At 26.0% G+C, this 10,784-nt stretch overlaps 1 long non-coding RNA gene across 1 annotated transcript; it reads left to right on the top strand.

Annotated features, from left to right (window-relative positions):
* Positions 1 to 1,187: 1,187 nt before the first annotated feature.
* On the top strand, positions 1,188 to 2,339 carry LOC121216019 (uncharacterized). The gene is made up of 3 exons (XR_005911984.1): positions 1,188 to 1,299; positions 1,775 to 1,863; positions 2,001 to 2,339. It is a non-coding gene; the product is annotated as an uncharacterized lncRNA (long non-coding RNA).
* The last annotated feature ends 8,445 nt before the right edge of the window (positions 2,340 to 10,784 follow it).

Raw genomic sequence — 10,784 nt, 5'->3', positions numbered from 1 at the left:
TAGGATTTGGTATAAGGTTTAGAAAAATTGGAAATATTGGTGAAGCCTAAAAATTTTTGATAAAGTCTCATAAATATTGGTAAAACAATAGAAATTTTTGTAACTCATCAAATATTTTGATAAACCCTTAGAAATTTTAGTAAATCATTAAATATACTGCCAAAACAATAGAAATTCTGGGAATTATTAAGACTTGGTAATGGTTTAGAAAATTTGGAAATATAGATAAAGTTTTATAAATTTTAGTAAAGTCTAATAGATATTGGTAAATCAATATTGTTGTTAAATCATTATATAATTTATTAATTTATAGTATAGAGGTTTTGAGATGCATTCATTCATCTTAACAGCTTCTTAGCCATTTGGATGACATTATGAATGCTATATGAAGAAAATACAAGTCTTTATTCTTTTGAATTTAACTATACTTTACTGACTTTACATAAAAAATATATATTAGATTATATTATGTAATCCATATCTAAAAAGAAAGAAAAATTGGAATAAGAACTAAGATAAAAAATAGTAAGAGTTGACATTCATAATTAGACAAACAGTTCAGTGGCAAAAGTGCACCATCCATATATACCTATCATCATCCCTTACATTTGTAAACAATAATCAAGTATTACTGAACCCAACATCTTCATCCTCATCATCTTCATCAAGTGGCAGATACTCCATGTTTGGTCCAAAATGAGAAAGCTTATTCAAAGACCATAAGACATTTGCCCCTTAAACTCTTTTACTCGTCAATATATATATTTTGCAAACCTAATTTGCCTTCAAACTCCCTAAAATTCCTGCAATAATAAAAGTATAATATCCATAAGCAAAGGAAGAAAGTGTAACAACTCGTTTTTAGTAGTGTCGGAAACAGTGGTTTTAAGACCACAACTTCGACGTGTGATTCAATAAATATTAATTATTTAATATTTATGAAATTATTTAAGTGTCTTATTAAATTTTGGTTCAATAATTTTTACATTTAGTTAGTTAATCAAAGAAAAAGGACTAAATCGTTAAAATATATAAAATTTGATCTTTATTGATTTTATGAACTAAAGAGCATGATTAAGGTATATTAAGGGATTTAAATGGTAAATATATCATTTCTAATAATGATGGACGATAAGTGGGATTTTATTTAGCTAAAATGTGTTATAATTTATATTATAAAATAAATAAAAAAAACGAAAAGGAAAACATTTTTATTTTACTTGTTTCTTCTTCATATTCTTACGAAAATAAAAGGGGCAAAAGCTAGGTTTGGGTATTCAAGCTTTCGTTTTGGATTGAGTAAGTTATTCTAGTCTGTTTCTTGTAATTTTCATGTTTCTAGAATCTCGAGAGTTTAATTTAACTAACCCAGGGGCTATTTCGTGAAGCTGTTAAAGTTTGTTAAAGTTATAATTGATGTTTTCTTGAAGCTTTTGTGGTTATTTGGTTAGTTTTGAAGCTTAGATATGTCAATGGACTAGTTTGCAAAGTAAAAAATTGTTAATTTTGAACATAGGGACTAAAATGCAATAAGTCCAAAATGTGTAGGAAAATTATGAATTTTTGTGTTTTATTGGACTGTTGGAGGACTAAATTGAGATTTATTTTGAAATCGAAACTTAAATGTGAGAATTATAATAGTTTCGGCGGACTAAATTGTGGTAAATGTAAAAGTTGAGGAATTTTTAGTATAAATTAAATTGAGTTGGAACATGATGTTTTCATGTTGCTTTATGTTGTTTGGATTGATTAATTAAATCAAATTATACTTTAGATCGAGAATCTCAACGACCGGAGGACGTACGAGGAAAAGGAAATATTGTCAATTAGTCTCTGATAATTGAACCGTTACCATTTCGACAAGTAAGTTCATACACTATGAATCCACTCATTTATCTTTATCTATTATATTAAGACTATAAATATTAGTTGTTGTTGGGTTGGAATTATGATGTATCTCAAGATATTTCCCAATGAAATTAGTAAATGCTCATATACAGGTATATGAGTTTGACCATGTTTCAAACTCCTGCATATGTTGTGGACTCAAGATACAAGAATAGGTTCCGAGCTGCTGCATACGTTACGCACTCGAGAATACAGGATTAGGTTCCGAGCTCCTACATACATTGCAGATTTGAGAACACAAAAATAGGTTCCAAGTTCCAGCATCTATTGCGAACTCGAGAATACAAAAATATTAAGCCCTGACCAGGAAATTTACCATGTAGGTTGACCATATTAGGTAACCAGACATTACTGTTTTCATCTGTATACTAAAGTCTTTTACGAAATTTTATCGGAAAGGTTTGTTATTAAGGTCTTGGAGACATATCTGTGAGATTGGCTAGATGACTATTATATTTCAGTTATGATATTCAAGTTGGTTTACTTGGAAACAAAAATACTAATGAATGTTCATATTAAAAATGTGGGTTGAATTTTGATAAGTTAAATTATATCTCAAATTGAATTTTGTATATGATAAAAAATTAAGGTAAGTGAAGTTTAAATTGCATAAGCTTACTAAGTATTTGATATACTTACTTGAATTATTATCTTTCTGTAGATTTTAGACGTTCAGAACGTGTCAATCGAATCAACTTGATTCAGTAGAATTTTGAAGGTTGATAGTTGGTTACTTGTGGCATGTATATAGGATGTTTATTTGCAAGTTAATGATCATGTTTTTGGTATTTTGGTTGTGAATGAGATTGTATGAAACTTTGAAGTATTAAATGTTTAGTACCTATTTGATACATGGTAATGAGGTGTTGTTGGTCAAGTTTTGATTTGCTTTACACATGTTTAGGTAATAGCATATTTTGGTAATGAATGTTGGTAATTGTTGATGTTGGTATGATTGACTTGAATGGCATGAATGGTTGATGTTTCATATTTGAATTGTCGTGTCAATTGTGGCATATTGGTTAGGCACATAGGTTGTATGTAAATTGGTATGTTTTGGTACTTTTTGAGTAAGTTTATGAGATGGTAAAGGTTTGGCATGGAGTCTAAGAAATTGTAGATGAATTGGCTTGAGTTTGAAGAAATTTTGGGCACACAATTTGTGACACGGTCTACCACATGGCCATGTGAGACACACGACCATTTGACTCATATTTTCAATTTTTAATACATTTTTTTTTTGTTTAAGATTAGTACCTACTTGTTTCGAAACTAATTTTTGAGTTTCGTAGGCTCGATTTAAGTCCCCTTTTTGTATATATGCTATGAATAATGAATGGATAATGATTTATAATATTTAAATTGATTTTTGAATTGTTTTGAGATATTAGTTGACTTGTTAATTGTCGTAATATTCTGACGATGGAGATGAGTTAGGGGTGTTGCAGAAAGATTGTTCAAAGACCATAAGACATTTGTCCTTAAACTTCTTTGTCCGTCAATATTGTTTTCTTGAAGACCTAACTTGCCTTCAAACTCCTTAAAATTCCTACAATATTAAAAACGTAATATCCATAAACAAAGGAAGAAAGCTTGTTCAAAGACCATAAGGCATTTGTAAATTTATGTAAAGTACCAAAAATAATAAGAGATTTTATGCTATAAATTGCAATGAACACCATCATAACCCATTTTGCAAATTTAAACTAAATCAAATGTGTTACTCTACCCCATATTTATTATTTTCAACCTCAACCATATATTAATTCACACCCAATTAGCATGTAGCAACACCAACATAATTCAAATCATAGATCATATATTTTAGACTTAAAAGTGCCAGGTATATCATAATGCAAATTGCATGTTTATATCATCAAAATAACTTGGTGTAAAACTATTATTTAAGCTGCAAAATCTACACTCTGATCATCATTGATATTTTTCTTAGTGGAAAAAAACTCCTAATTACTAAAACAAAATCTTTATCAATTTCAAAAACCCAAATCAATGATTTTTTTATATCAAGTCATCAACAATGTCCTTTCCCTTGCACCAAAATTGATATTGCAGAAAATATCGAGCGGAACCAAGAAGGTGTCAAACAAATGATACAAATCAAATTTCATTAATAAGATAATCAACTTTAGAAGTAGCTTACCTATGTTCCGCACCTCTTGATTTATTTACTTGGAACAGAAAACCTTTTGTCAATTAATCATGTACGCATCAGTTCAATATGCAAAAAAATAACAAATTTTAGTCCATCAATGTTATAACAGAAAATGCATATCCTTGTGCAACTTATTCTATTTGTTAGCATGAGGATGTGAAACAAGCAATTCTTTATACTCGAAGGGATAATGGAAATTAGAATAGAATAGAACTAAATAAAATAAAATTAGATGATAAAATAAATACTAAACTCCCCAATTTGATTAAAAAATACATTTCTCTAATAAAAAATTTTCTTAAAAATAAATTCCCAACAATCGGTTGCTATAAAATAATGCACCAAATGAACAAAGAAAAAACATTAAAACACCAAGACATACATATGCAAAAAAATATTTATTTAAAAAAACAAGAAATATATATGTTTGTGTAAAAATCCTAATAATTTCAATTACAATATTAAGAAGGAAAAAATGGATACTTTTAATATTGTTGAAAAAATAGGGGTGAGGGTCGAGCTTCGCGATGATGAATGGCGAGAGGGGAGTGGATTAGTCGGCGGTGATGAATGGTGGGATGAGAGCGAATGGGTTGACAATGATGAACATTAGGAGAGGAGACATCAGTGATGATGAATGGCAACAAGGAGGGGAGGAAAATATTTTTTCACGATGGGAGCAGATGGGTCAACGATGTTGAATGGCGAGATGGGAACGGATGAGTCAACGAGGATGAATAGCGAGATGAGAGGGGTCAACGATGATAAATGGCAACAGGGGAGGGGAGGGGAACAGCGGTAGGAAAACATTACATCTTGGCTAAATGAACCAAAGAGGATAACGTAACATATCCGGTAATATACTAAGTACCCGATAATCCTATTACTAGAGGTAATTTTACATTCTAGGAACCAAACACCCCGTAAGCGATTGAAGTTTTGTGTTGACATCTTAAGATTTAGGGTTCAAGTCGTAGATACTAAATACTCTTCCCCAATTTATAAGCTCGTAATGGTATAGAAAAAGACGCTAACATGTATCTAATAGCTTTACACATGTACAATGATAACGCTAAATTTTAAAAATTATGTTAAATTGTTTATATTTGTAATTCTTAAAAAAATATAAAACTAAAAAAATAATAAATGAACTTAAAAAATTTAAATTAATCATTTATAAATATGAATGAATTAAAATAAAATTTAATACCTTTTGATTAAATAAACTTTAACATATCTTTGTATAGCGTATAATGAAATAATATTTATGATAATAAATAAATTATTTTTTGCTGAAAAATTTAATAAAGAATATATCAAATGTCCTTTTGTCCCAATTAAATTATCAAGTTGACATTTTTTAAGTCAAAATTTTGAATTCTGACCTCAAATATTTTAAATAATTAAGTATTATAAAAATATATTTTAAAACTGCTTCATTCAAAGTTTTTATAATATATATTTTTAATTTTTTTTTCCATAATAAGTTTTAAATAATAATATATTAAAGTTGAAAACTTTTTACTACTAAAGAGAGACTAATTTATATTTTTAAGGGAACATGAGTTACGTTATATCCATCCACTAAAAAATAATTTAATAATTAAAATATTTTTAATTTTTTTTAAAAAAATTACCACTTAAACTAATAATGGAATAGGAAATTTACAAAAAACAAAAAATTACCGCTTAATTATTTTTTTGTATAAAATAATATTTTTTGTAGATACCCGTAAAAGGAATCTTATAAATATTGAAGAATGAAAAAAATAGTAATTACTAGGTAATAGGACCATAGAGGCTATAAATGTAATTTGAGCTGAAGTGACGCCATGTTGAATAGCTGGATACAGGAAACCCTAACCCAAATGAATCTATCGCATACCCATCATGTATCGTGGATGCCTACATGCTCACATTACTCCATCCATCATCTGATAATTTATATAGAGAAATGAAAAGAAGAAAAAGCATGATGACATGCCATGCAGATATATAGTATGATGGATGATGATGATGTAGATATATGGGGGAGTGGCTTAGTCACGTGTTACGTAGAAATTGACGGAAAACTGAAAAGGGCACCGTTATTGAGAGAAAAGGCATAACGGCCGTTTAAAAGCAAAGGCTATATTTGAGAGCAGATGACAGTTGGACACCGACTTTAAAGTGCTTTTATAGTTTTGAATACCACACGAAAGCATTATAATATTCGTAATTAATACTAGATACATTGACACTCAGCCGGAATTTCTATTATTTTAAATTAATTTTTTATTTTAATTATTTATTTTCAAGTTAAATTCATAATTTTTAAATACAAGAATAGAACAAAGCCCGAATAATAAACACGACTAATGCAACTCAAACTCATGCTACACCTATAATAGTGAACACTTTGATTAACAAGCCATCACATAGGATTCAAATCATAGGATTCAAACCGATTTTTTTAATATATAACTAGTTTTGAAATATATATATAAATAAGGGATACATTTTTTAAATTATACAATTAGCTATTTAATTTAAGGAACTGGAAAGTTTTTTTATAGGGTATAAAATTTTTTAATTAAAATATAGTATATTTATTGTTATCAATATATATATTTAAACTTTAAATGTCATAGTAACCTTTATCTATACCATTGTTTTATAGAATACTATTTTTTTTACCGGCGTATTAATTAAACTATATTTAATTATTTCTTAAAATTATTCATCAATTTTGAAATATTTCATAATATGATTATGAAATTAAAACATAATAATATATAATTTTAATTTTGAAATCATGATTGTTGCTAATGTTGTTGCTCATTCCATAATATTATGTTATAACGAAATTGTTTTTCTACTTGAGTCATCGATTTTGGTCTTGAATAGGTTTCGTTTATGTTAAGTTCGGTCTACTTAGATGTGCCATATTTGACAAAGTTAGAAGCTGAGAGGCTATCAGCTGTATTAATTGATGTGATTGGATAAGTATGAGAGTCTTATTATTAAAATGCTATTTTTTAGAGATAAATATCATATTTATTTGAGAGAGTTTTGGAGTAGCTAAAAGATGGATTTATGGAGATTTTTGTCTGATAAATACTCAGGATAATTAATGAGATAATTTCAACTTTTAAATAGAAGTTTAAAGCCTATCAAAACACTATTGATTGACCACTTGAAGAGGCCTATAAATAAGTTGTTTTATGCCACACATCAAGAGTAGTTTTGGAGTGTAACTTTGCTGTGTTTTGTGACACAATTTTAGGTATTTTTTGAAGAGTTAAATGATTGTGTTATAAAGTATTTGAGTGAGTGATTTGTGACAATCAAGGTTGGTATTGGGGCTGTAATTATTTCTTTATGTAATGGTAAATTGAGCTTAAGCCAATAGGTGATCTAGGCAACTATTGAATAAAATTATTCACAAGGCAAGGCTTTGTCGATGTGGGATTATTGTGTTTGAGCTGCGTTAACAAAAGTTGACTGTGTCAATTCCTTTCTGTTGTTATTTTTTACAACGAAACATCAAGCAAAGTTGATATACAAACTAATTATTTTTCAAAAATAATTGATATTAGATTAAATTTAGAAAATAATATCTTGAAATCATTTCTAAAATACAAAAATTATAATATTAACTTGTGTAGAATTCTGTTTTTAAATGAAAATTAACGAAGTTTTAGTTAAAATGAAAACAAAAATGAGATTTCATAGAACATGATATCTCACTTCCCAACTAACTTTTAATCTTTAAAATGAAGGATATTATGTATTGGTAGAGTTTAGTTGAAAGAATAATGTATCTATTTTTTAACCATATTCTATGATATATGCCCGCATGTCATTCTCTTAATTTTACTATGGAGTCTAAAAGTCTCACTAAATAATTTTTCGTACTTTAATTTTTTAAAATATATTTAATATTAATTTTTTTAATATATTAAATATATATTTGATCATTTTTTATTTATTTTATATTGTTAATATATTAAAAGTTTTCTCAATTTATTGCACTTTTTGGAGCAAGTATTTTTATATCCATTAAATTATTAGGCATTCGAGTGAAAAGATATATTTATAAAAATATGTAGAATTATTTTTATTTGATGATTTTATTCCAAAATTCTTGATTTCAATTAAAGTGAGAATATTTTTAATTTTTAAATCAATTGTCATTTTACGTTGATATGAATGCTGTACAAAAGATATTATTTAAAATTTTAACTATTGTGATTACTTTTTTTTAATCTATCTAAATTTAAATACAAAAATTAAACTGATAGAGAAAATTTGTTGTAATTTTGACATAGTTTTATGTTTTGTTTGATAATTTTCATAATCCCATATGTTTAGTTAAAATTTTAGATGAGATTTTTTCAACAAATAAATTTGTGATTGTAATAGTAAACAAACAAATAAAATTGTAGTAGTGGGTGAACTTTTGAGTTGGTTTTTATAGTTTTATTTTATTTTTAATTTTAGTCTATATTATCGTGATTTTTTCTATAATTTTATGGTTTTTTTGTCTATATTTTTTGTGGTTTTTATTTTGTTTAGTCTGTTTTCTTTGAAAGTATATGTGATTTTATTTTACTTTCAATTATTAGTCATATTTTGATGTATATGTGAGATTTGTCAATATAAGGGTGCCACCCGATTTTTTAGGAACCGTTCTCGAAAGACTTTATCATAATAAATCATAGTGATGGCTATAGATTCGAGATGATGATGATGAGGAGGATAGATCATTTGAGACTTCCCTTTGTGCATCACTGATGCGGTAGGTCTCTTGGGGCTTTTGGTAGTTTTTTCTTGTTGATCAGTGTTCATCATTAAGCTGATTTGATGATAGCAAGGCTAGAATGCATATTTCAATAATTTGATCAAGTTGATGCATCTTTGGTTTGTTTCTAAATTATTCCAATGTTATAGTTACTATCAAATTACCATGACATTTGTGCATTAGTTTATAATAATTTTTTATAATTTATACTATATACCATATTTTTATATTATTATTGTTGATGTTCCTATTAATAATACCATTTTCTTCAAAAATTGCCCAAATAAGCAAAATTTTTACCTTTGTCATATCAAATCTCATATAAAGTATAATTGCTGAATTATTAAAAATAAAAAATATTATTACTTCTACCTTCAAAAAAAAATTTTATTATGTCTATTAAAATTAAGGATATTCATGGATTAAAGAAAATAAAATGTGTACTTATTTAACTATAAATTTTTTTTCCTTCAACAATTATAAAAAAAACAGTTTTTTTAATATATAAAAAATAGGTGTTGTTTGATAATTTATTGAAAAGTTTAAATCAACTAAAAAATAATATATTCACTAATTTAAATTTTTTAACCATATTTGATATAAAAAACATATAATATATTTTTAAAAATAAAAAAAGTGTGAAAAATGATAAGTAGATAAAGGAGTTACTTACATGTAGAAAATTTTAATTTATTTTAAGTATTTAATATTATCCTTTAAATAATTTACCTCTAAAATTTACATTTACCAAAGAATTTAATTGTATTTCGTATTTAATTTTAAATAATAATATACCAAATAGATTTTATAATTTAAGTTGAGCACATAATTTTTCAAGATTTAAATTTTCAATACTTAATTTTTCAGTTTATCAAACAAGATATAAAATACAAAAAAGAAATTTCAAAACTGTAAATCCAATAGATATGTGTTATGTAATATTATTTAAGTTTCTAATTGTGTTGGTGTTATAAATTAACCAAGTACCAATTCGGTTAGAGAAATTATTCGTGTCTAAAATAAGATTAATTAAGTGTATTTTAGTGTTTTTAGTTAAAAAAAAACAACAACAAAAGGTATGCATATGGAGGAATTTAAACTCACATCACTGGCATTAATAAAACCTTAAATTTATCACTCGACCAAAGTTATTTTTTATACAATTTAATTTTATTATGTACACTTTATTACTCTACCAATTGTATATATTAATAAAATTGAGATGATGTTATAAAATAATTCGATACCAACTTAGCATTGATAACAACACCACGATAAATAATTGTATTCATTTAGTATTCTTAATGATATATTCATATGTTTAAATTTAGTTTTACTTACAATTTAATCTAATTTTATTTATTTTAATATCATACATATTTCTTATATTATTAATTAATTCTAAACCATACATTTCATTATTTATTGTATGTTATTTTTAAACATATATTTGTATTCTAAATATGTAGTTTCTATACGCATACTCATGTGATAAAATTTCTAATTTATCATAAACCGTTGATTAAATTGATATCATGAGTTAATCATGTATCAACTCAATTTAGAAAAGACAAAAATATCCTCACTTTACAAAGTGAATTATACTATTTTGAGGGAATTTTTATCATTTTATATCTTTTACAAAAATAAAAAATAAAAAAATATATACACACAATAAAATTTGAATCCATGTCTCTTTAATTTTCCATATTTATGATTTATATTTTACCATTAAGCTAAAACCTCATTTATTATTTATATCAATTTTTAAAAAGACATATTTATTACATAATTTTATTTTTCACGCATATTATGAATTTACCATAATCTGATTATTATTATTAGTTTCAAATTTTCTATTTCATATAAAACATTTATTACATGAAATTTTAAATGCAGACATATATTCTAAATACTGTG

This window comes from Gossypium hirsutum, chromosome A02 (genome assembly GCF_007990345.1).
Source record: "Gossypium hirsutum isolate 1008001.06 chromosome A02, Gossypium_hirsutum_v2.1, whole genome shotgun sequence".
Taxonomy (NCBI): domain Eukaryota; kingdom Viridiplantae; phylum Streptophyta; class Magnoliopsida; order Malvales; family Malvaceae; genus Gossypium; species Gossypium hirsutum.
The sequence above is the reverse complement of the archived record's forward strand: the minus strand, read 5'-3'. Positions and strand labels throughout refer to the sequence as shown.